This window comes from Arachis hypogaea, chromosome 20 (genome assembly GCF_003086295.3).
Source record: "Arachis hypogaea cultivar Tifrunner chromosome 20, arahy.Tifrunner.gnm2.J5K5, whole genome shotgun sequence".
NCBI classification, from domain to species: Eukaryota; Viridiplantae; Streptophyta; class Magnoliopsida; order Fabales; family Fabaceae; genus Arachis; species Arachis hypogaea.
In genome coordinates this window covers 33,759,831-33,787,002 of record NC_092055.1, presented here as the reverse complement: position 1 = coordinate 33,787,002, position 27,172 = coordinate 33,759,831, and the positions used below count along the sequence as shown (strand labels likewise).

Genomic DNA, 27,172 nt, shown 5'->3' with positions numbered 1-27,172 from the left:
ATCACTTAGTTCATTGATGAACAAGGGAGGTTCAACTTCCCAAGTATCAATGCCAAATAATTTGGCATTTAGCTTCATGATTGCACCAAGAAACTTGGCAGTTTGCTCTTCAGTAACATCCTCATTCTCTTCAGAAGAGGAATACTCATCAGAGCTCATGAAGGGCATAAGGAGGTTCAATGGGATCTCTATAGTCTCTAGATGAGCCTCAGAGTCCTTTGATTCCCCAGAGGAAAGCTCCTTATTGACCACTGGACGTCCCAGGAGGTCTTCCTCCTTGGGATTCACGTCCTCTCCTCTCCTCACAGGTTCGGCCATGGCGCTTATGTCAATGGCCTTGCACTCTCCTTTTGGGTTCTCTTCTGTATTGCTTGGGAGAGTACTAGGAGGGATTTCAGTGATCCTTTTACTCAGCTGGCCCACTTGTGCTTCCAAATTTCTAATGGAAGACCTTGTTTCATTCATGAAACTTACAGTGGCTTTAGATAGATCAGAGACTAGATTTGCTAAATTGGAAGCATTTTGGTCAGAGTTCTCTGTCTGTTGCTGAGTTGATGATGAAAAAGGCTTGCTATTGCTAAACCTGTTTCTTCCACCATTATTAAAGCCTTGTTGGGACTTTTGATCCTTCCATGAGAAATTTGGATAATTTCTCCATGTTGAGTTATAGGTGTTTCCATAAGGTTCACCTAAGTAATTTACCTCTGCTATTGCAGGGTTCTCAGGATCATAGGCTTCTTCTTCAGAAGATGCCTCTTGAGTACTGTTGGATGCAGCTTGCATTCCATGCAGACTCTGAGAAATCATATTGACTTGCTGAGTCAATATTTTGTTCTGAGCCAGTATGGCATTCAGAGTATCAACCTCAAGAACTCCCTTCTTCATAGGCGTCCCATTAGTCACAGGATTCCTTTCAGAAGTGTACATGAACTGGTTATTAGCAACCATGTCAATGAGTTCTTGAGCTTCTGCAGGCGTTTTCTTTAGGTGAATGGATCCACCTGCAGAAGTGTCCAGTGACATCTTTGATAGCTCAGATAAACCATCATAGAATATATCCAGGATGGTCCATTCTGAAAGCATGTCAGAAGGACACTTTTTGGTCAACTGTTTGTATCTTTCCCAAGCTTCATAGAGGGATTCACCTTCTTTCTGTCTGAAGGTTTGAACATCAGCTCTAAGCTTGCTCAGCTTTTGAGGAGGAAAGTACTTGGCTAAGAAAGTCGTGACCAGCTTATCCCAAGAGTTCAGGCTGTCTTTAGGTTGAGAATCCAACCATAATCTAGCTCTGTCTCTTACAGCAAAAGGGAAAAGCATGAGCCTGTAGACTTCAGGATCTACTCCATTAGTCTTAACAGTATCACATATCTGCAAGAATTCAGTTAAGAACTGAAAAGGATCTTCAGATGGAAGTCCATGAAACTTGCAGTTCTGCTGCATCAGAGAAACTAATTGAGGTTTCAGCTCAAAGTTGTTTGCTCCAATGGCAGGAATGGAGATGCTTCTTCCATGTAAATTGGAATTAGGTGCAGTAAAGTCACCAAGCATCTTCCTTACATTATTATTATTTTCGGCTGCCATCTCCTTTTCCTGTTCGAAAGTTTCTGAAAGGTTATCTCTGGATTGTTGTATTTTAGCTTCTCTTAATTTTCTCTTCAGAGTCCTTTCAGGTTCTGGATCTGCTTCCACAAGAATGTTCTTATCCTTGCTCCTGCTCATATGACAAAGAAGAAGGCACAGAAAAATAATAATAATAATAGAGATCCTTTATACCACAGTGTAGGGATCCCTTTCTGAGTGGAAGAAAAGAGGGGGAGACAAAGAATGTGATGTAAAGGAAGAAGCACAACTGTACTGATGGAAGAGATGTGAGATGAGATGTTAGGATATGAATGAATAAATAGAATAGGATGGGGGAGGTATAATTTTCGAAAATTATTTTGAAAAAGAGTTAGTGATTTTTGAAAATAGTTTTTGAAAAAGGTTAGTATTTTTTTCGAAAATTTTTTTTTTTAAATAAAAAATAAAAATAATTAGTTAATAAAAAAGAAATTTTTGAAAAAGAGGGAAGATATTTTCGAAAATTAGAGAGAGAGAGTTAGTTAGGTAGTTTTGAAAAAGTTAAGAAACAAACAAAAAGTTAGTTAGTTAGTTGAAACAAATTTGAAAAGATACGAAGTTGGGAAGTTAGAGAAGATATTTTGAAATCAAATTTTGAAAAAGATAAGATAAGAAGATATTTTTTTGAAAAGATATGATAGAAATTAGTTTTTGAAAAAGATTTGATTTTTAAAATCACAATTAATGACTTGATTCATAAGAAATCACAAGATATGATTCTAGAACTTAAAGTTTGAATCTTTCTTAACAAGCAAGTAACAAACTTCAAATTTTTGAATCAAAACTTTAATTGATTATGTTATTTTCGAAAATTATGATATAAAATAAGAAAAAGGTTTTTGAAAATTATTTTTTTGGAATTTTCGAAAATAATCATGAATTTTGAAAAAGATTTTGAAAAAGATAAGATTTTCAAATTGAAAATTTAATTTGACTCATAAGAAACAACTTGATTTTAAAAATTTTTGAAAAAGTCAATCCAAATTTTCGAATTTGATGAGAGAAAAAAAGGAAAGATATTTTTTTATTTTAAAAATTTTTATGAAAAACATGAAAATTATGCAATGCATGAAATTTTTAGATCAAAACATGTGATGCATGCAAGAATGCTATGAATGTCAAGATGAACACCAAGAACACTTTGAATGTCAAGATGAACATCAAGAACATATTTTTGAAAAATTTTTAATGGAAAGAAAACATGCAAGACACCAAACTTAGAATTCTTTAATGCTTACGCACTAAGAATTCAAGAATGCATATGATAAACATGAAAAGACACAAAACAAAAAATCATCAAGATCAAACAAGAAGACTTACCAAGAACAACTTGAAGATCATGAAGAGCACTATGAATGCATGAAATTTTCGAAAAATGCAAGATGCATATGCAAGTGACACCAAACTTAAAACATGACTCAAGACTCAAACAGGAAACACAAAAATATTTTTGATTTTTATGATTTTCTAATTTTTTTTTGGATTTTTATTTTATATTTTCGAAAAACTATTTTGGAAAAGAAAAATAAGGATTCCAAAATTTTCAATATGAATTCCAGGAATCTTATGCTCTAAAGCTCCAATCAAAGGGTCAGGCATGGCTCAATAGCCAGTCAAGCTTTAGTATGTAACTCAGACATGACACGCCTGACATTCCTTACATTCAACAGCCAATTGGCTAAGAAAGATAAAGAAGCTCTTCTCTTGGGTATAAGGATTGAGACATGGCTTTACAGCCAGCCAGGCTTCAACATGCTTCATGAAACGCTAGAATTCATTCTTAAAAATTCTGAAACCATAGAATAATTTATTTTTGAAAACATATTTTTTTTTTGAAAATATTGTTATTAATTTTTTTCGAAAACAGATGAGAAAATTTTAGAAAGCTTTTTGAAAATTTTTTGAAAACAAAACAAAAAGAAAATTACCTAATCTGAGCAACAAGATGAACCGTCAGTTGTCCAAACTCAAACAATCCCCAGCAACGGCGCCAAAAACTTGGTGCACGAAATTGTGATCTCCAGGCTCGAACAAATCCTGGTAATGGCTCCAAAGCTTGGTGCTCTAATCTTAATTCATAATTGTCACAACTTCGATACAACTAACCAGCAAGTGCACTGGGTCGTCCAAGTAATACCTTACGTGAGTAAGGGTCGAATCCCACGGAGATTGTTGGTGTGAAGCAAGCTATGGTCACCTTGTAAATCTCAGTCAGGCGGATATAAAATAATTATGGAGTTTTCGAATAATAAATAATAGAATAGGGATAGAGATACTTATGTAAATCATTGGTAGGAATTTCAGATAAGCGAATGGAGATGCTTTTCGTTCCTCTGAACCTCTGCTTTCCTGCTATCTTCATCCAATCAGTCTTACTCCTTTCCATGGCTGGCTTTATGCAAGGGCATCACCGTTGTCAGTGGCTACATCCCCTCCTCTCAGTGAATAATTTGCTCACGCACCCTGTCACGGCACGGCTATTCATCTGTTGGTTCTCGATCATGCTGGAATAGGATTCACCCTCCTTTTGCGTCTGTCACTAACGCCCAACAATCGCGAGTTTGAAGCTCGTCACAGTCATTCAATCATTGAATCCTACTCAGAATACCACAGACAAGGTTTAGACCTTCCGGATTCTCTTGAATGCCGCCATCATTCTAGCTTACACCACGAAGATTCTGGTTAGGAGATCTAAGAGATATTCATTCTAGCTTAATTCATGTAGAACAGAAGTGTTTGTCAGGCACGCGTTCATAAGGGAGAAGGATGATGAGCGTCACACATAATCATCACCTTCATCACGTTCTTGGGTGCGAATGGATATCTTAGAAGTGAAATAAGAAGAATTGAATAGAAAACAGTAGTACTTTGCATTAATCTTTGAGGGACAGCAGAGCTCCACACCTTAATCTATGGAGTGTAGAAACTCTACCGTTAAAAATACATAAGTGAAGGTCCAGGCATGGCCGAGATGGCCAGCCCCCTAAAACGTGATCAAAGGATCATAAGGTAATCCAAAGATCCAAAGATGCCTAATACAATAGTAATAGGTCCTATTTATAATAAACTAGCTACTAGGGTTTACATGAGTAAGTAATTGATGCATAAATCCACTTCCGGGGCCCACTTGGTGTGTGTTTGGGCTGAGCTTAAGTGTAGCACGTGCAGAGGCCATTTGTGGAGTTGAACGCCAGTTTTTGTGCCAGTTTGGGCGTTCAACTCTGGTTTTGGATCCTTTTCTGGCGCTGGACGCCAGATTTGGGCAGAGAGCTGGCGTTGAACGCCAGTTTACGTCGTCTATTCTTGGCCAAAATATGGACTATTATATATTGCTGGAAAGCCCTGGATGTCTAATTTCCAACGCAATTAGAAGCGCGCCATTTCTAGTTCTGTAGCTCCAGAAAATCCACTTTGAGTGCAGGGAGGTCAGAATCCAACAGCATCAGCAGTCCTTCTTCAACCTCTGAATCTGATTTTTGCTCAAGTCCCTCAATTTCAGCCAGAAAATACCTGAAATCACAGAAAAACACACAAACTCATAGTAAAGTCCAGAAATGTGAATTTAACATAAAATCTATTAAAAACATCCCTAAAAGTAACTAGATTCTACTAAAAATAATGCCAAAAAGCGTATAAATTATCCGCTCATCAATGCCTCTCAAGATTTCTGATTGAAGCTTCTTGGTTTTTACTTGTTATGGCTTGATCTTTCCTTGCTACTTCCTGATCTTGTCTTGCCATCTCTTGATTTTTCATGAGTTTCTCCATCATTATGTCTTGGTGCTTCATCATCTTTTTCATCAATATCTCCAAAGTGGAGATTTTTTGAGTGTCTTGTGACGCTTGTGACTGGTTGTGAGATGTTGAAGGTTGATGGTAGGTGTTTTGGTTAGTGGTTTGGTTATTGGGTGGATAGTAGCTAGAATTTGGGTGGTTGTTTTGGGGTTTTCTATATGGATTGGGGTTAGTGTTTTGCTGGTTGTGGTTTTGGTTGTTTCTTGAGTTGTTTTGGTTTGAATTTCTTTGCCATGGTTGCTGGTTTTGAGTATGGTTATCTCCCCATCTTATGTTTGGATAGTTCTTCCAGGATGGATTGTAGGTGTCACCATAGACTTCATTTTGGCTGGAGCTTTGGTTGTGCACATATTGAGGTTGTTCCTGCTGCTGATCTTCTTAAGTTTCTTCATTTTGTCCCTATGTGGTTGATGGTTGACTTGTGTTGACTGCTGCAACTTGAAGATTATCAATCCTCTTGGCCATTTGCTCAAATTGTTGTTGAATTTGCTGCTGCATCTTTTTGTTTTGAGCTAGGATTGAGTCCACTCCTTCCAACTCCATCACTCCTTTCCTTTGTGATGGTTGGCGTTGCCTTTGGTGAGCAAAGAAATACTGGTTGTTGGCCACCATATCAATGAGATTTTGGGCTTCCTCTGCAGTTTTCATGAGTTGCAAAGAGCCTCCTGCTGAATAATCCAAAGCCTCTTGAGATTTCAATGTCAAGCCTTCATAGAAATTCTGCAATCTGTCCCACTCACTAAACATTCCAGGTGGGCACTTCCTGATTAGAGCTTTGTATCGTTCGCATGCCTCATACAAGGGTTCAGCATACATTTGTGTAAATATTTATACTTCAGTCTTCAATCTAATAACTCTTTGAGGTGGGTAAAACTTGGCAAGGAACTTGGTTACTAGATCATCCCAATTGTTGATGCTATTTCTTGGGAAAGATTCCAACCATTGAGTGGCTTTGTCTCTGAGAGAAAATAGAAACAGTAGTAGCTTGTAACTGTCAGGATGCACTCCATTAGTTTTGACAGTGTCACAAATCCTCAAGAAGGTGGATAGGTGCTGGTTTGGATCTTCCAAGGGGCCTCCTCCATAAGAACAGTTGTTCTGCACCAAGGTGATGAGTTGGGGCTTCAATTCAAAGTTATTTGCATCGACATTTGGGGTAAGGATGCTACTCCCACAATGCCTTGGATTAGCAAATGTATATGAAGCCAATACTCTCCTTTGGGGCTGACCATTGTCGTTGGCCACTTCCACTTGTAGATTTGTTGGATTTTCCTCCATTTCTTGGTTCTCTTCTCAACCTCCAAAGTGTTTCAGGATCAAAAGGTATGGATTCATCGCTTCTTTCTCCTGACATAAACACAGAACCAGGAACCAAAATTAAGCACTCTATTGCTAGAGTGAAGTTAGTGTTAACTTAAGCAAAAATTCAAACAGTTAGTATGCTTAGTAAAAAGAAAAAGAAAAAGTGCTTAATCTAGACCACCACCTCACTTAATCATTGTCAACCTAATCAATCCCCGGCAACGGCGCCAAAAACTTGATGTGTGGAAAACGATCTAACACAAAACTCACCAGCAAGTGTACCGGGTCGCATCAAGTAATAATAACTCACATGACTGAGGTCGATCCCACAGGGATTGAAGGATTGAGCAATTTTAGTTTAGTGGTTGATTTAGTCAAGCGAATCAAGTATTGGTTGAGTGGTTTGTAATTTGCAGAAGCTAAATTGCTTGAAATGTAAAGGGAGAAGGGGAAATTACAGTAAATGAAAGAGCAGGAAAGTAAATGTGCTGAATCTTAAAGAACAAGTAAAGTAAATTGTAGAAACTTAGATTGCAAGAAATGTAAATGACTGAATCTTAAAGTGCAAGAAATGTAAATTGCTTGAATTATAAAAGGAGTTGGGAATTGGGATTGCAGAATTTAAACAAGACAGAAGTAAATTACAATTAAACAGAAGAGTAGAGAATTGATTGAATCAAATTAAATCTCAACAGAAAAGTAAAAATGTTTTGAGAATTTAAAAACAGAAAGTAAGCAATGCTTAATTTGCAGCAAATTAAAAGGGGTTGAAGATCTCAGGAGTGGAAGAGACTAGATAACAAGTCTAGATCTCAAATCCTTCCTTGATCTAACAAGAACAATTGTAAAGGAAATAAAGAAAAGTTGAATTGCAGAAAGTGTAGAAGAAGAATAAAAGAAGATGTAGTGAACAGAAATTGAAATTCAATTATGCAGAAGAGTAAACAAGATCTCAAGGTAAGATTGAAACAGAAGTTCTTCAATTCTTCACCCAAGATCCCAAACAAGAAATTAAAAGAGTGCTCAAGCAAGAATAGGGAAGAAGAGAGATCAATTCTCCTTCCAAATTCTCTAAGATCCAAATTCAAAAGTAAAAAGCTCAAAAAATGAAAATGACAATTAAAAGGAAAATTCAAAGTAAAGTCTAGAGGTGTCAAAAGGTCCTAATTACATCAAACTAACTCCTATTTATACACTTTCTATTCTTGGATTTTGGAATTTGGATGGGCTTTTGATTTGGTGAAGAAATGAATTAAGTTGGAGTTTTAATTCAATTTTTCAGCCCAATATTTCACCTCCCAAGGGTAAGCTCAGTTGGAAAATCAAACTGAGCCCCCAAGTGTTGCCATCCGTGTCAAATTTGGTGCGCCAAGCTCCTTGGTGCGTGTCATGGTGCGCATCAAAGCCCCCCTTGGTGTGCAAAATTGTGCTTGGTCGTGTCAAATTGTGGGGGAGAAGGGGATTGTAGTGCTCAGTTGGGAAAACCAACTGAGCTTTCCATGTGCAGTGCCTTGTTCTCGTCCTCAATGTCCCAGGTTCGAATCCTGGTGGAAGCAATTAGAGGCTAATTTCCTTTGGAAGAGTGGATGCTCCTCCCTTGTGTTTCCAAGAATTCCCAAGTTCGAATTCTAGAGGAAGTATTTTGGCTAATTCTTCATGATTTTCCTTTGTGAGGAACGTTCCTTGCCTCCCCTTGGTCCTTGGTTCGATCCTTGGGTGAAGCTTTTTGGCTATTTTCTTCTTATTTTTCTTCCTTGGGTCATCAGTTCGATACCTTGAGGCTTCACTCCTTGGAAGTTTGCTTTGAATTAATTTTGGAGAACCCCCGATAAAGCTCACTTAGTGAACTGAGCCTTATGTTGCTTCTTTGCTTTCTTTAGTGCTCAGTTCACTAAGTGAACTGAGCTTTGTACCCTGCCTTCTCTTTTTATTACTTGTGAAGCTCAGTTCACTTTTCCAACTTAGCCTTCCTTCTTCCTCAATGTTGGCACACTTTTGCTTCCCTTAGGCACGCTTTTTGCTTCTTTTGGAACGTCCCTTAGGCCACGCTTTTCTTCTTTTCTTCTTTCTTCACCTACAAGTAATCAAAACAACCAATCAAAGTATCACTAAATTCACAAGGCTTATAAATCATTAAAAATCAATTAAATTTAGCTTCAACCTCATGATTTAGCATCAAATAAATGGTGGTTGTTTGATTCAAAGAAGTCATGCATTTTTAATCCAAGTTACTTACTTAGAATGCAAGAAAGTGCATAAAACCTAATAAAAACAAAGAAAAAGGCTAGTGAAACTAGGCTACGATGACTTGTCATCAGTCGTGCCAATATTGGTTGTTTTGTCCGAGGTATCTCCGATTTGAATCTTCTCCATCTCGCCTTCTGGCTGCGGACGGAGTTCTTCTCGTTGCTGGACTCCGCCTAGTTCAATTGTATGAAACTCCTCTCCCCTTCCTCTAAGGTTTAGACTTTCGTTATAACAGTGGCGTGCCATCTTTTGATCTGCTTTTATCATGGCTATCCCTTCTGTGGTTGGGAATTTCATGCATAGATGTGGGGTTGAAACTATTGCACCGAGTTGATTGAGTGTTGTCCGACTTATTAGAGCATTGTAGGCTGAACTTACGTCGACCACAATGTAGTCTATTTTGAGGGTCCGAGATTGGTTCCCCTTTCCAAAGGTTGTGTGTAGCGATATGTATCCCAGTGGTTGTACTGGGGTATCTCCTAATCCGAACAGGCTGTTCGGGTATGCCCTAAGCTCCTTTTCGTCTAAGCCAAGTTTGTCGAAGGCTGTTTTGAATAAGATGTCGGCAGAACTCCCCTGGTCCACTAATGTGCGATGTAGATTGGCGTTTGCCAGTATGATAGTGATGACCATGGGATCATCGTGTCCCGAGATGATGCCTAATGCGTCCTCTTTAGTGAATGTTATCGCCGGGATGTCGAGTGTTTCCTCCTTTCCTTCGACATGATATACTTCTTTGAGATATCTTTTGTGAGATGATTTGGAGATCCCACCTCCTGCAAACCCACCGTGTATCATGTGGATGTGTCTTTCTGGTGTCCGAGGTGATCGTTCAGTTCGTCCGTCATCTTCGTCCCTTCGCCTCTTTCTTTGGTCATCATCTCGGGTGGCTAGAAATCGATCTAATTTTCCTTCTCTCACCAATTTTTCTATGATATTCTTTAAGTCGAAGCACTCGTTCGTGGAGTGCCCTCGGACTCGATGGTATTCACAATATTCCTTCCGGTTTCCCCCTCCCCTTTTGCCTTTAAGCGGTCGCGCTGGCGGGATTTTCTCTGTATGGCAGACTTCTTTGTACACGTCGACCAGGGATGCCCTGAGAGGAGTGTAATTATGGTATTTTTTTATTTTCTCCCCTTGTCGATCTTCTTTCTTTATGGATTCTTTGTCTTTATCCCGGTAGGAGGCTCCAGATTTTGAGGTTTCTCCCAATCGGGCGTTTTCTTCCATATTGATGTATTTTTCTGCTCGTTCCTGTACTTCATCCAAGGAGGTCGGGTACTTTTTTGATATAGATTGGCTGAAAGGTCCTTCTCGTAGGCCATTGATGAGTCCCATGATGGTGGCCTCTGTGGGTAAACTTTGTATGTCCATGCATGTTCTATTGAACCTTTCCATGTAGTTGCGGAGGCTCTCCCGATCTCCTTGCTTGATCCCCAGTAGACTGGGGGCGTGCTTGGCCTTATCTTTCTGGATGGAGAATTTGGCTAGGAACTTTTTGGCTAGATCGTCGAAGTTTGAGATGGACTTTGGAGGTAGGTTGTCGAACCATCTGATTGCCGTCTTCGTGAGGGTTGTTGGAAAAGCTTTACAGCAAACGACATCTGAGGCGTCGGTAAGGTACATTCTGCTTCTGAAATTGCTGAGATGATGGTTAGGATCTGTGGTGCCGTCATATAAAGTCATATCCGGTAGTTTGAAGTCCTTTGGGATCTTGGTTTTCATGATCTCCCTGGTGAATGGATCCTGTTCTTTGCGTGAGCTTTCCTCGGGAGTGATTTGAGGAGTTTTCGATTTGAGATCGGCTTCTAATTGTAGTAATTTTTCTTCCAATTCTCGTCGTCACCGTACCTCTCTTTGAAGATCCTTTCTGATCTCTCGTTGTTGTTGGGTTTCTTTTTCAAGTTGCTTCAAGCGATCTTGAAGTGCTTCTATTGCTCCCGGATTTGCTGAATTTTTGTCTCCGTTGGATTCCGGGGTATCTTCTGGTGGGGTGTCCACATTTTTGTGCAGCGTTCTTTTTTCTAAATCCGAATCGTGGTTGTTGTCATGGTCGTCCGCCATGGTGATGGGATGACTTCCAAGTTCCCCGGCAACGGCGCTAATGTTCCGAGGGTTACCTGAAACTGTAGGTCGATCTCGGACGAGATCTTCTGTGCTGGTCGGAACCGATGTGTCTGGCTGGTAAATGGCGGTCGGAGCTAGTGCGTCCGACTTGTTTGGATTGAACGTACTGCTGATCCTCTATCACCGAAGGGTGGGGGGTACCTGCAAGAGACTCTGATGCTTAAGTTAGCACAGGTATTAAACAGGTGTTATGTAGAATCAGAGTATGAGTTATACCTGGGTGCTTCAGTGTATTTATAAAGGTGAGGTGTGACCTTTTGGATAAGATAAGTTAGTTATCTTATCTTATCTTGATCTTTTGAGTTGAGGTCAGCGTATCTTCAATGGAACCGCCTTTATCTCTATAGGCTTGGGCTGCCTTAGGATTTGAGTCGTGTTCCTCTACCTGGGCCCTTTATTGGGCTCTCTTGTTGACTCGGCCGAGTTCTTTAAGAAGAAGTCGGTCTGCTTGACCCGAAGAGGTCGGTCGCTTTATCGTCGATCATCCTAGGTCGGATAGCTCGACCCAAGGTATGAACACCATTCAAGTGGATAAAATTCATATCCCTTAGCTTTCTTATTCCACTTGAATATAGTTTACTTGAAACAGATGGTCAACATAGGAATTTTTGTGGAATGAAAAGCAAGAAAGAGTTGGTTAGTGGTAGGCATCGCAATTCAAGGTTCACAATAGTTGAATCACCAAAATCTAAGTGCAAGGGATGGTGTAGTACTCGATTGAGAGGATCTAGGAGAGTGTGGTCCTTCAATGAGAATTCACAAGTCTTGTCACCCGAAATGAAGTATGGTAGTTGATGAGCGGATAATTTATACGCTTTTTCGCATTGTTTTTAGTATGTTTTAGTTAGTTTTTATTATATTTTTATTAATTTTTAAATAAAAATCACATTTCTGGACTTTACTATGAGTTTGTGTGTTTTTCTGTGATTTCAGGTATTTTCTGGATGAAATTGAGGGACCTGAGCAAAAATCTGATTCAGATGCTGAAAAAGGACTGCAGATGCTGTTAGATTCTGACCTCTCTGCACTCAAAGCGGATTTTATAGAGCTACAGAAGCCCAATTGGTGCGCTTTTAATTGCGTTGGAAAGTAGACATCCTGGGCTTTCCATCAATATATAATAGTCCATACTTTACTCGAAATTTGATGGCCCAAAGCGGCGTTCCAATTCAGCATAAAATTCCTGGCGTCAAAACGCCAGAACTGGCATAAAGGCTGGAGTTAAACGCCCAAACCGGCACAAAAGCTGGCGTTTAACTCCAAGAAAAGTCTCTACATGTGAAAGCTTCAATGCTCAGCCCAAGCACACACCAAGTGGGCCCGGAAGAAGATTTCTACATTAATTACTTATTTCTGTAACCTTAGGCTACTAGTTTTCTATAAATAGGACCTTTTGCTATTGTATTTTCATACTTTTACATCTTGGAATACTTTTCATCTTTGGAACTTATATGTTCACATTTGGGGGCTGGCCATTTGGCCATGCCTAAACCTTTTGTTCTTATGTATTTTCAACGGTGGAGTTTCTACACCCCATAGATTAAGGTGTGGAGCACTGCTGTTCTTCATGAATTAATGCAAAGTACTATTGTTTTTCTATTCAACTCAAGTCTATTTCTTCTCCAAGATATTCATTCACACTCAAGAACATGATGAATGTGATGATTATGTGACACTCATCACCATTCTCACCTATGAACGCGTGCCTGACAACCACTCTGTTCTACATGCAAACAAGCTTGAATGTGTATCTCTTGGGTTTCTAATCTAAGATTAAAACCTTCGTGGTATAGGCTAGAATTATTGGTGGCCATTCTTCAGATCCAGAAAGTCTAAACCTTGTCTGTGGTATTCCGAGTAGGATCTGGAAAGGGATGATTGTGACGAGCTTCAAACTCGCGAGTGTTGGGCGTAGTGACAGACGCAAAAGGATCAATGGATCCTATTCCAACATGATCGAGAACCGACAGATGATTAGCCGTGCGGTGACAGCGCATTTGGACCATTTTCACTGAGAGGACAGGAGGTAGCCATTGACAACGGTGATACCTAACCTACAGCTTGCCATGGAAAGGAGTATGAATGCTTGGATGAAGACAATAGGAAAGCAGAAGTTCAGGAGGAACAAAGCATCTTCATACACTTATCTGAAATTCTCACCAATGAATTACATAAGTATCTCTATCTTATTTTATATTTTATTCATATTTTAATTATCAATTCTCCATAACCATTTGAATCCGCCTGACTGAGATTTACAAGATGACCATAGCTTGCTTCAAGCCGACAATCTCCGTGGGATCGAACCTTACTCACGTCAGGTTTATTACTTGGACGACCCAGTACACTTGCTAGTTAGTTGTGCGGAGTTGTGACAAAGAGTTGAGATTACAATTGTGCGTACCAAGTTGTTGGCGCCATTGATGATCATAATTTCGTGCACCAAGTTTTTGGCACCGTTGCCGGGAATTGTTCGAGTTTGGACAACTGACGGTTCATCTTTTTGCTCAGATTAGGTAATTTTATTTTATTTTTAAGCTTTTAATTTTTGAAAAAAAAAATTTCTCTATTTTGTTCTTCAGAGTTTTTAAGAATGAATTCTAGAGTTTCATGATGATCTGTTGAAGTCTGGCTGGCTGTGAAGCCATGTCTAACCGTTTGGACCGAGGTTTCAACTTATCCTCACAAGAGCTTGTTGATTTCTATCAATTTTGCTGTTGAATGTAATGAACTGCTAAAGCTTGGCTGGCCATTGGGCGTGTCTAGTGTTTTGGACCGAAGCTTTCACTGAAAGCTTGGCTGGCTAGTAACCCATGTCTAATTCCTGGACCGGAGTTTTAGACTAATATTGCATGATTCCTAGAATTCTCATTAAGAATTTTGAATTCCTTATTTTCTCTTTCTCCAATTAATTTTCGAAAAATTACAAAAAATATTTATAAAATCATAAAACCAAAAATAATCTATGTTTCCTGTTTGAGTCCAGTATCAATTTTTAAGTTTGGTGTCCTGCATGTTTTATTTAATTCCCTGCATTTTTCGAATATATGCATTATGTTCTTCATTAATCTTCAAGTTATTCTTGATGATTTCCTTGCTCTGATCTTTAAATTCTCTTGTCTTGTGTGTTTTGTTATTTTTCATATGCATTCTCAAATTGTTAGTGTCTCTAATATAAAAATTTATAAGTTTGGAGTCTTGCATGCATTATTTGTTTTGATCTTGATTTTCCATGATTAGTTTCATTTTATTGTTTCTCATCATTAAAAATTCAATAAATTTTCAAAATTATGTCTTTTCAAGTCAATAATACATAGAATTGAAGATTCAGAACATGCAGCAGAGGAATTACACAGAAAAAGCGGGCGTTCAAAACGCCCAGTGAGGAAGGAAAAATGGCGTTTAAACGCCAGCCAGGGTACCTAGCTGGGCGTTAAACGCCCAAAAGGGTAGTATTTTGGGTGTTAAACGCCAGAATAGATACCATTCTGGGCGTTTAACGCCAGGATGGCACAAGAGGGAAGATTTTGTTTTCAATTCAAATCTTTTTCAAATTTTCATAATTTTGCAAAATCAAATCTTTTTCAGATCATATCTTTTCAATCATATCTTTTCAAAATCAATTCCTTTCAATTTTTTTTACTATTTTCGAAAATCCTTGCTATACAATTAGTGATTTGATTCAAAAATTTCTTCCTTGTTAAGAAAGGTTTAATAATTGAATTTTAGAATCATATCTTTTAAATTTCTTGTTAGCCAAGTCATTAATTTTAAAAAAAATTCTTTTAAATTGATTTTCAATCATATCTTCTCAATCATATCTTCTCAATCACATCTTTTTCAAAATAATTTTCAATCATATCTTCTTTTTTATTTCTGATTTCAAAATCTTTTTCAAAATCACTTAACTACTTTCTCAATTTTAATTTTCAAAAATCATAAATCAATTTTTTTCAAAATTTCTTTTAATTATTTCAAAATATTTTTTCGAAAATTCTTCCCCTCTTCTCACATCCTTCTATTTAAGGACTAACACTCCTCCACTATCAGCAATTCGGACTCTCTCTCTATAAGTTCGAATTCTTCTTTCTACCTCCTCCTTCTATTCTTCTTTTCCTCTGATATCTCAAGGAATCTCTATACTGTGACATAGAGGATTCCATACTTTCTTCTCCTCTCTTTTATATGAGCAGGAGCAAGGATAAAGGCATTCTTGTTGAAGCTGATCTTGAACCTGAAAGGACCTTGAAGAGAAAGCTAAGAGAAGCTAAAGCACAACTCTCTGGAGAGGACCTAACAGAAATTTTCAAACAAGAAGAAGCCATGGCAGCCGAAAACAACAACAATGCCAACAATGCAAGGAAGGTGCTTGGTGACTTTACTGCACCTACTCCCGACTTCTATGGGAGAAGCATCTCTATCCCTGCCATTGGAGCAAACAACTTTGAGCTGAAGCCTCAATTAGTTTCTCTAATGCAACAAAATTGCAAGTTTCATGGACTTTCATTGGAAGATCCTCATCAATTCTTAGCTGAATTCTTGCAAATCTGTGACACTATCAAGACCAATGGGGTTGACCCTGAGGTCTACAGACTTATGCTCTTCCCTTTTGCTGTAAGAGACAGAGCTAGGATATGGTTGGATTCACAATCTAAGGAAAGCCTGAACTCTTGGAAAAAGCTGGTCAATGCTTTTCTGGCCAAATTCTTTCCACCTCAAAAATTGAGTAAGCTAAGAGTGGAGGTCCAGACCTTCAAACAGAAAGAAGGTGAATCCCTCTATGAAGCTTGGGAAAGATACAAGCAATTGATCAGAAGTTGTCCTTCTGACATGCTTTCTGAATGGAGCATCATAGGTATCTTCTATGATGGTCTGTCTGAACTATCCAAGATGTCATTGGACAGCTCTGCTGGAGGATCTCTTCATCTGAAGAAGACGCCTGCAGAAGCTCAGGAATTCATTGAGATGGTTGCAAATAACCAATTCATGTACACTTCTGAAAGGAACCCTGTGAATAATGGGACAAATCAGAAGAAAGGAGTTCTTGAGATTGATACTCTGAATGCCATATTGGCTCAGAATAAAATGTTGACTCAGCAAGTCAATATGATCTCTCAGAGTCTGTCTGGCATGCAAGCAGCAACAGGCAGTACCAAAGAAGCTTCATCCGAAGAAGAAGCTTATGATCCTGAGAACCTAGCAATAGAAGAGGTGAATTACATGGGAGAACCCTATGAAAACACCTATAATCCTTCATGGAGAAATCACCCAAATCTCTCATGGAAGGACCAACAGAGGCCTCAACAAGGCTTCAACAACAGTAATAGTGGAAGAAATAGGTTTAATAATAGTAAGCCTTTTCCATCATCTTCTCAGCAACAGACAGAGAATTCTAAGCAAAGCCACTCTGACTTAGCAACTGTAGTCTCTGATCTATCTAAGACCACTCAAAGTTTCATAACTGAAACAAGGTCCTCTATTAGAAATTTGGAGGCACAAGTGGGTCAGCTGAGAAACAAAATTACTAAACTCCCTCCTAGTACTCTCCCAAGCAATACAGAAGAAAATCCAAAGAGAAAATGCAAGGCCATAAACACGTCCCACATGGCTAAATGCATAGAGGAGGGAAAGGCAGTAATTTCCACTGATGAAGACCTCAATGGACATCCACTGGCCTCCAAGGGGTTCCCTAATGAGGAACCATAGGAATTTGAGGCTCATACAGAGACCATAGAGGTTCCATTGAATTTACTTCTGTCATTCATGAACTCTGATAAGTATTCTTCCTCTGAAGAGGATGAAGATGTTACTGAAGAGCAAGTTGCTAAGTACCTTGGAGCAATCATGAAGCTAAATGCCAAGTTATTTGGTAATGAGACTTGGGAGGATGAACCCCCCCTTGCTCACCAAATAACTGGATGATTTGACTAGGCAGAGATTACCTCAGAAGAGACAGGATCTTAGCAAGTTCTCAATACCTTGTACCATAGGCACCATGACCTTTGAGAAGGCTCTGTGTGACCTGGGGTCTAGTATAAACCTCATGCCACTCTTTGTGATGGAGAAGCTAGGGATTCTTGAGGTACAAGTTGCAAGAATCTTACTAGAGATGGCAGACAATTCAAGGAAACAGGCTTATGGACTTGTAGAGGATGTCTTGGTAAAGGTTGAAGTCCACTACATCCCTGCTGATTTCATAATCCTAGACACTGGGAAGTGTATGGATGAATCTATCATCCTTGGCAGACCTTTCCTAGCCACAGCAAAAGCTATGATTGATGTTGACAGAGGAGAATTGGTCCTTCAAGTGAATGAGGATTCCCTTGTGTTTAAAGCTCAAGGATCTCCCTCTGTAACCATGGAGAGGAAGCATGAAAAGCTTCTCTCAATGCAGAGTCAAATAGAGCCCCCACATTCAAACTCTAAGTTTGGTGTTGGGAGGCCATCATCATGCTTTGAGTATCTGTGAGGCTCTATGAGAGCCCACTGTCAAGCTATTGACATTAAAGAAGCGCTTGTTGGGAGGCAACCCAATTTTATTTAATCATATCTATTTATTTTCCATTGTTATTTTATGTTTTCTGTAGGTTGATGATCATGTAAAGCCACAAAAACAACTGAAAAAGCAAAAATAGAATGAAAAATAGTATTAAAAACAGCACACCCTGGAGGAGAAGCCTACTGGCGTTTAAACGCTAGTAAGGGTAGCAGAATGGGCATTAAACGCCCAGTCTAGCACCATTCTGGGCGTTTAATGCCAGAAATGGGCACCAGACTAGCGTTTAATGCCAGAAATGGGCATAGAGCTGGCGTTTAATGCCAAAAAAGGGAGAAAAGCTGGCGTTTAATGCCAGAAATGGGAAAAAAGCTGGCGTTAAACGCCAGAAATGGGCAGCAACCTGGCATTTAACGTCAGGATAGGCACAGGAAGGGGCGTTTACACGCCAATATGGTGCAGGGATGAGAAATTCTTGACACCTCAGGATTTGTGGACCCCACAGGATCTCCACCTACCTCCTCTCTCTCTCTCTCTCTCTTCTTCACACCTTCCCATAACACCCTTCCCCAATTACCCTTCACCAATCACCTTAATACCTCTTCCCCAAAAACCCCTCACCTATCAAATTCTACCCTCTTCTCCATAATCTCTTCACCAATCCACATCCATCCATCATAAAATCCCACCTACCTCACCATTCAAATTCAAACCACTTTTCCTCCTAAACCCACCCATACATGGCCGAACCCTACCCCTCTCTCCACTCCTATATAAACCAATCTTCACTCCTTCATTTTCACACAACATACACACTATTTCTCCCCCTTGGCCGAACCTCCACTACCCTACATCTCCCCTAAATTCTTCTTCTTCTACTATCTTCTTTCTTCTTTTGCTCGAGGACGAACAAACCTTCTAAGTTTTGTGTGGCAAAAGCTAAAGCTTTTTGTTTTTCCATAACCATTTATGGCACCAAAGGCCAGAGAAACCTCAAGAAAGAGGAAAGGGAAGGCAAAAGCTTCCGCCTCCGAGTCATGGGAGATTGAGAGATTCATCTCAAAGATTCATCAAGACCACTTCTATGAAGTTGTGGCCAAGAAGAAGGTGATTCCTGAAGTCCCTTTCAAACTCAAAAAGGGTGAATATCCGGAGATCCGACATGAGATTCAAAGAAGAGGTTGGGAAGTTCTCACCAACCCCATTCAATAAGTCAGAATCTTAATGGTTCAAGAGTTTTATGCCAATGCATGGAAAACCAAGAACCATGATCAAAGTGTGAACCCGGACCCAAAGAATTGGCTTACAATAGTCCGGGGGAAATGCTTAGATTTTAGTCCAGAAAATGTAAGGTTGGCATTCAACTTGCCCAGGATGCAAGGAGATGCACGTCCCTACACTAGAAGAGTCAACTTTGATCAAAGGTTGGACCAAGTCCTCATAGACATTTGTGAAGAGGGCGCTCAATGGAAGAGAAATTCAAGAGAGAAGCCGGTTCAACTAAGAATGCATGACCTCAAGTCTGTGGCTAGCGGATGGTTGGAGTTCATCCAACGCTCAATCATTCCTACTAGCAACCGGTCTGAAGTTACTATAGACCGGGCTATCATGATCCATAGCATCATATTGGAGAGGAAGTAGAAGTTTATGAGGTTATATCCCTAGAACTCTACAAGGTGGCAGACAAGTCCTCTACTTTGGCAAGGTTAGCCTTCCCTCATCTCATTTGTCACCTCTGCAATTCAGCTATAATTGACATAGAGAAAGACATCCTCATTGATGAGGACAAGCCCATCACTAAGAAAAAGATGGAGCAAACAAGAGAGCCCACTCATGGACAAGAGCATGAGGAAATTCCTCATCATGAAATCCCTGAGATGCCTCAAGGGTTGCATTTTCCTCCACAAAACTATTGGGAGCAAATCAACACATCCCTAGGAGAATTAAGTTCCAACATGGGACAACTAAGGGTGGAGCACCAAGAGCATTCCATCCTCCTCCATGAAATTAGAGAAGACCAAAGAGTCATGAGGGAGGAGCAACAAAGGCAAGGAAGAGACATTGAGGAGCTCAAAGACTCCATAAGATCTTCAAGAGGGAGAACAAGCCGCCATCACTAAGGTGGACCCGTTCTTTAATTTCCTTGTTCTTATTTTTCTGTTCTTCGATTTTTATGCTTATGTTTTATTTATGTTTGTGTCTTATTACATGATCACTAGTGTCTAAGTGTCTATGCCTTAAAGCTATGAATGTCCTATGAATCCATCACCTTTCTTAAATAAAAAGTGCTTTTAATTGCAAAAAGAAAAAGAAGTACATGAATTTCGAATTTTAAAATAGATTAATTATTTTGATGTGGTGGCAATACTTTTTGTTTTTCTGAATGAATGCTTGAACAGTGCATATTTTTGAATTTGTTGTTCATGAATGTTAAAATTGTTGGCTCTTGAAAGAATGATGAAAAAAGGAGAAATGCTATTGATAATCTGAAAAATCATAAAAATGATTCTTGAAGCAAGAAAAAGCAATGAAAAGCTTGCAGAAAAAATATATGCGAAAAAAAAGAAGAAAAAAGAGAAAAAGCAAGCAGAAAAAGTCAATAGCCCTTTAAACCAAAAGGAAAGGGTAAAAAAAAAGGATCCAAGGCTTTGAGCATCAGTAGATAGGAGGGCCCACAGAAATAAAATCCTGGCCTAAGCGGCTAAACTAAACTGTCCCTAACTATGTGCTTGTGGCGTGAAGGTGTCAAGTGAAAAGCTTGAGACTGAGCGGTTAAAGTCGTGGTCCAAAACAATAAGAGTGTGCTTAATAGCTCTGGACACCTCTAATTGGGGACTCTAGCAAAGCTGAGTCACAATCTCAAAAGGTTCACCCATTTATGTGTCTGTGGCATTTATGTATCCGGTGGTAATACTGGAAAACAAAATGCTTAGGGTCACGACCAAGACTCATAAAGTAACTGTGTTCAAGAATCAACATACTGAACTAGGAGAATCAATAACACTATCTAAATTCTGAGTTCCTATAGATGCCAATCATTCTAAACTTTAAAGGATAAAGCGAGATGCCAAAACTATTCAGAAGCAAAAAGCTAATAGCCCCGCTCATCCAATTAAGACTGATCTTCATAGATATTTTTGGAATTCATTGTATATTCTCTTCTTTTTATCCTATTTGATTTTTAGTTGCTTGGGGACAAGCAACAATTTAAGTTTGGTGTTGTGATGAGCGGATAATTTATACGCTTTTTGGCATTGTTTTTAGGTAGTTTTTAGTATGTTTTAGTTAGTTTTTATTGTATTTTTATTAGTTTTTAAATAAAAATTACATTTCTGGACTTTACTATGAGTTTGTGTGTTTTTCTATGATTTCAGGTATTTTCTGGCTGAAATTGAGGGACCTGAGCAAAAATCTGATTCAGAGGCTGAAAAAGGACTGCAGATGTTGTTGGATTCTGACCTCACTGCACTCGAAGTGGATTTTCTGGAGCTACAAAAGCTCAATTGGCGCGCTCTCAATTGCGTTGGAAAGCAGACATCCTGGGTTTTCCAGAAATATATAATAGTTCTTACTTTGCCCGAGATTTGATGGCTCAAAGTGGCGTTCCAAGTCAGCATAAAATTCCTGGCGTCAAAACGCCAGAACTGGCATAAAAGCTGGAGTTAAACACCCAAACTGGCACAAAAGCTGCCGTTTAACTCCAAAAAAAGTCTTTACATGTGAAAGCTTTAATGCTCAGCCCAAGCACATACCATGTGGGCCCGGAAGAAGATTTCTGTATTAATTACTTATTTCTGTAACCCTAGGCTACTAGTTTTCTATAAATAGGACCTTTTGCTATTGTATTTTCATACTTTTACATCTTGGAATACTTTTCATCTTTGGAACTTATATTTTCACGTTTCGGGGCTGGCCATTCGGCCATGCCTAGACCTTTTGTTCTTATATATTTTCAACGGTGGAGTTTCTACACCCCATAGATTAAGGTGTGGAGCTCTGCTGTTCTTCATGAATTAATGCAAAGTACTATTGTTTTTCTATTCAACTCAAGTCTATTTCTTCTCCAAGATATTCATTCGCACTCAAGAATATGATGAATATGATGATTATGTGACACTCATCACCATTCTCACCTGTGAACGCGTGCCTGACAACAACTTCCGTTCTACATGCAAACAAGCTTGAATGTATATCTCTTGGGTTTCTAATCTAAGATTAAAACCTTCGTGGTATAGGCTAGAATTATTGGTGGCCATTCTTGAGATCCGGAAAGTTTAAACCTTGTCTGTGGTATTCTGAGTAGGATCTAGGAAGGGATGACTGTGACGAGCTTCAAACTCGCGAGTGATGGGCATAGTGACAGACGCAAAAGGATCAATGGATCCTATTCCAACATGATCGAGAATCGACAGATGATTAGCCGTGCGGTGACAGTGCATTTGGACTATTTTCACTGAGAGGACGGGAGGTAGCCATTGACAATGGTGATACCCAACATACAGCTTGCCATGGAAAGGAGTATGAATGATTGGATGAAGACAATAGGAAAGCAGAAGTTCAGGAAGAACAAAGCATTTTCATACGCTTATCCGAAATTCTCACCAATGAATTACATAAGTATCTCTATCTTATTTTATATTTTATTCATCTTTTAATTATCAATTCTCCATAACCATTTGAATCCGCCTGACTGAGATTTACAAGATGACCATAGCTTGCTTCAAGCCGACAATCTCTGTGGGATTGAACCTTACTCACGTAAGGTTTATTACTTGGATGACCCAGTACACTTGCTGGTTAGTTGTGCGGAGTTGTGGCAAAGAGTTGAGATTACAATTGTGTGTACCAAGTTGTTGGCACCATTGATGATCACAATTTCGTGCACCAGTAGTCAACAAGAAGACAGGTGCAAAAACAAGGTTTGGGACCCCGAAATACAATTTGGTAATCAACAAAATTGGGGCCTTGTCACTTGTTTCAATTCGCTTGAAGGCTTTATGCGCCTAATTTGGGATCCCGGTGGACATTGGATATGTAAACATTGGTGGGATTCAAAGAAGAATTCAAGCATAATCCACCATAACAAGGACCCCGTCGATTGTCCAACTTAAGAACAATAAATAAAAGTGCTAGGTGGGAGTCGGGAGACACCCCACCATAGTAAACTCTTTCCATTCTCTTGTACATATAATCAATGAATGAATTGGGTTATCATTATTAGGTAGTTTTCTTCTTTTCATGCTTTTGTATATCTTGCTTTGATTGCTAGGTTGCTTGTTAGGTTCATGCTTTGCTTAGAATAGTTGTTTTCGAATTGCATCTTACTTTAAGTGTAAGATTTGTGTGCACTGTATTTGAAAATTTTTCAAAAACTAAAAGATTTTTTGTTAAATTTGAATTTTGGGTGGTTTAGAGTGTTTATAAGTTAGGAGAGTATCAAATTCTGTTTTTATGCTTCTTTTGAAAAAAAAGAGAGAGGCATCTCACACGTGCGCGTGCCTGACGCGTAGGCGTCATTAGGTGTTTTTCCTAGCCCACACATGTGCGTGAGCGACGCCTACGTGTCACAATGCTGCTGCTGCTGCATAGTACAAAATCCAGAGAGTTGTGATGGTACCATACAGGTATCGTGCATTGAGCACGAAAAGCTTCCACGCGCACGCTTGACCGACGCTTATGCATCACCTTCTCTTTTCTACCTCCCACGCGTACGCATCATCCAAGCGTACGCGTCACTGCCATTTTCATTCCTTTCACGTGTACGCATGACTAACGCATACGTGTCGCATCCCAATTCTGCCACTCATGCATATGCGTGACGTGACGCGTACGCGTGACCCCCACCTCTGTTTCACCACTCTTCTTTTCTTCTCTTCTTCCCATTTCTTTTTTTCTTCTCTCTTCTCTTCTTTTCTTTCCATCCTTCAACCATCATCTACCACCACCATTGACCATTATTTTCTTTAGTTAATTAGTTAATTAATTAGTCAATTAGTTAGTTAGTTGGTTTAATTTTTATTTTTGGTGCTAAGTATTGGATTATTAATCTTGTTTACTGTTTGTTGCTACTGATTACTGATAGGATGCTATTTTAGCATCATTGTTGTTAACATTCATTATTGGATTTCTTTATTGAGGTTTTGTTACTTAGCTTTGAGTTTTTCATGCTTAATATTTGTGCATACCAAGCACTTATGAATTGCCTTCAAAGCTTTCTATATCTTTGGAATTTCCTGATTTGGCCACTATGTGATTTGAATTCTCTACTTTGACTAGGAAAATTCTTGTTAGATGTTGTGCATTTACCTTAATGCATTGTGTTGCTTGATCATATACATCCATATGTATGCTTATGCCTTAATAACATGTTGACCATTAATTGTCTAACTATGTGCTCTACACATACTTAACACTAGTCATTTTGGCATAATGCTTCAGTTGTGAAATTGGATTGTAAGCTCAACTAGGGACATCCTTTTGAAATTTTCAAGCTATATGGACCCTGCTTCCTGTGTGATTGATTCTCCCTTCTAGTTCTCTTTTACTACATTGCATAGCAACCATGTTTCCCATTCTATGTCCACTAGGTGATGTAAACCAAAATTCAAAGTGTGTCATTGATTGATGTGTAAGTTTCATATTTTATTTTGTTCATTAAGCTTCCTTGCACATCAATCAATATCCATTCATCATCCATTTCACAATCGCTTAATTTTTGCTTTCATGCTTTCATGCTTCTTCACTACTTGTTTGGTTGTCTTGACCTACCAGTTTTCTTTAGAGTATCTCAAGCACACTAGAATGAGTGAAGGTACACCTCTTTTGTACAAATGTAGCATAGCTTTTAAAAACTAGTGTGTATGTGTTCTAAATCGCATGTAACTTAGAACTCACACATTATTTTCCTTAATGTCACATATTGATTCACTCACTTCATTTTAGTGATCATCACCTCATTCCAACGAGATATGCTTCCTTGCTTTTGCATTTACTTGTCTTACTCTCCTATTTTCTATCTTTCAGATGATTTGTCATAAGCAAAAATGGAAGCAGAAGAAAGAACACGCAGCAACCGGCTGATCCACCAGCTGAAGGTGGCAATACGAAAAGTCGTCATACCCCCTTGCTCATCTTTAAATGCACCAAGGACAGTGCAAACTTTTAAGTGTACGGAGGTTGTCCGACAAATCAGCCATTTTTTGGTAACAAATTTCTAATCCCAACACTTTCGTATTAAATTTTTAGGTCATTTGGAATTTTTAGTTTCATTCCCTTAGTTTGCATATATATATAATAAGTTTAGTCAAAATAATAAAATTTTTCGAGAAAAACATTCTCAATAGGGCATTGAGATCCCAATTGATTTGAGTAAAAAAAAAATTTTTCATTGAACTTGCTTGAATTATATATTGTGGAACATGTTTTTGAGCTAAGAACACATAAGCATGTGAGTTTTGAGCCTAATTGTGTGGTTACATCATGTTAACCACTATTTTCCTTCTTGTGTGTATTATTCTCTTTCTATGATTGTAATCTTTGATTTGTTTGATTCTTTATGTCCATTATTTTGTGTATGAATGCATTTATATGATTGAGGCCTTCATTTCATTAGCTCACTTACCCAAATGGCCTTGCATTTTATCTACCATTGTTAGCCAACTTTGAACCTATTTTAATCCCATTTTATTCTTAATTTTAGCACATTACAAGCCTTAAACTGAAAAACAATAAATGTCCCTTGTTTGGATCTTTGATTAGCTTAGACTAGTGAGAGTGTTTATCAATCAATTGTGGGAAATTTAGGAACATTGGTTGGGACAAAAGTGTGTTTTTGTATTTTGTTGAAGATCTTGGGAATTAGATACATACTCATGCATTAAATATTTAAACCATATGCATTGGTACCTTTGTATATAATTCATCTAAACATTAACTCTCCTTTCCAATTCAGTTAAAGCAGAAGTGAAAACTACAGCTGAAACTGGCTTAGAAATAGGTGCAGCTCTTCGCTCTCCAACTGCCTTAAGACAAGACCGGTGATAGGATTCATTTAAAGAAGAAAGCTCGGGAGTCAGGTCATGTCTTTGTTCTCTTCCCCTATCCCTCTTAGTTAGGAAGGGGTCGAGCTTAGCTCTATCCTACAGGGCGCTTACCCAAGTGTTTCAGGATTTGTGAAAACTTCTCAGAGAGTTGCTCTACTTTACCCTCGAGACTGTCCAATTTAGAGTGCATGGTTTGGTTGTCAGTTTGTGGAGTGGGAGGGGTCTGCAATTGAAGAAGAATCGGTGAGAGCTAGAGTACTTCTATAGGCATAATGCCTATTTATATAAGAAAAAGAGAAAAACAAAAAAAATAAAAAAAAATGTAGAAAAAAAAAAAGAAAAAAAAAGAAAAAAGAAAAGAAAAAGAAAAAAGAACCAATAAAAAGGGGAAAAAATGCCCCAAAGTAAAGTAATAATATCAATGCATATGGGATGTGATAAAAAAAAGAGAATGCATGAGTGTGTGAAAAAGTGAAGAACGGGTAGTTAGGTTGCATTAGAATTGAATAGGTTGTTGTAGGTTGGTGGGAAGTTTAAGTTAATCAAAGATTCAAATTCTAGTCCACTTGACCAAATACAATCTTACCTTGACCCTAGCCCCATTACAACTCATGGATAAGTCCTCGTGGTATTTGTATTCATGCATTGAATAATTGTTGATTGTTAGATGAAAAACAAATCTTAGAAAGCATGATTAGAGGAGAATTGAGTGAACCAACCCTATACACTTGAGCGACTAGAGCGGATACACATCCGGTGAGGGTTCGATTGCTCAATTGCATGTTTTCACCCATGATCATCTCTTATCTTGCAAGTTTATAATTCTTTTTAATAACTCAACTCAATTGTGGATTTGACTTGGTTGTTAATACCTTTAGCCCTCATGTTCATATATGCTTTCTAGGGAATTGATTTATTTTGACCAAGTAGTTGTATGCCTTCATTTAGATAGATTGTATTTAGATAGAGTGCATATAGATAGTTTGCATTGAATAAATTTTGATACTCCTTGTCTCTTTCTTGAGTTTAGCATGAGGACATGCTTAGTTTAAGTGTAGGGAGGTTTGATAAACCCCAATTTTGTGGTTTATCTTGTGCTTAATTTAGGAGATTTTATCAACTTATCTCACATTTATTCAATAAAATGGCATGCTTTTGTAATTCTCTCTAATTTGTGCTTAAGAGTGAAAACATGCTTTTTAGACCTCTAAATTGATAATTTTAATTTACTTTGATTCCACTCGATGCCTTGATATGTTTATTGAGTGATTTCAGGTTTAAGAGGCAAGGATTGGATCAAAGAAGTGAAGAGAAAAGCATGCAAAGTGGAGAATTTATAAAGAAATGAGGATTTGCTGAATTCAAGGCCACACGCACACATCATCCACACGTATGCGTAAGGAGGGGATTTGCCAGGCGACGCGCACGCGCACGTGTGACGTTGGTCACATGACCTTATTAAAGTGAATACGCTGGGGCGATTTCTAAGCCATCCAGGCCCAAGTCCAACTCATTTCTGAAGTTATTTGATGTAGAAATCAGA

At 38.6% G+C, this 27,172-nt stretch overlaps 2 non-coding genes across 2 annotated transcripts; one reads left to right on the top strand and one right to left on the bottom strand.

The window, feature by feature from the left end:
• Positions 1 to 1,077: 1,077 nt before the first annotated feature.
• LOC112787344 (small nucleolar RNA R71) lies at positions 1,078 to 1,185 on the top strand. The gene has a single exon (XR_003194762.1). It is a non-coding gene; the product is annotated as a small nucleolar RNA R71 (small nucleolar RNA).
• A 14,634-nt stretch (positions 1,186 to 15,819) lies between these two features.
• On the bottom strand, positions 15,820 to 15,927 carry LOC112787628 (small nucleolar RNA R71). Its single transcript, XR_003195031.1, has one exon. It is a non-coding gene; the product is annotated as a small nucleolar RNA R71 (small nucleolar RNA).
• Between the last annotated feature and the right edge of the window lie 11,245 nt (positions 15,928 to 27,172).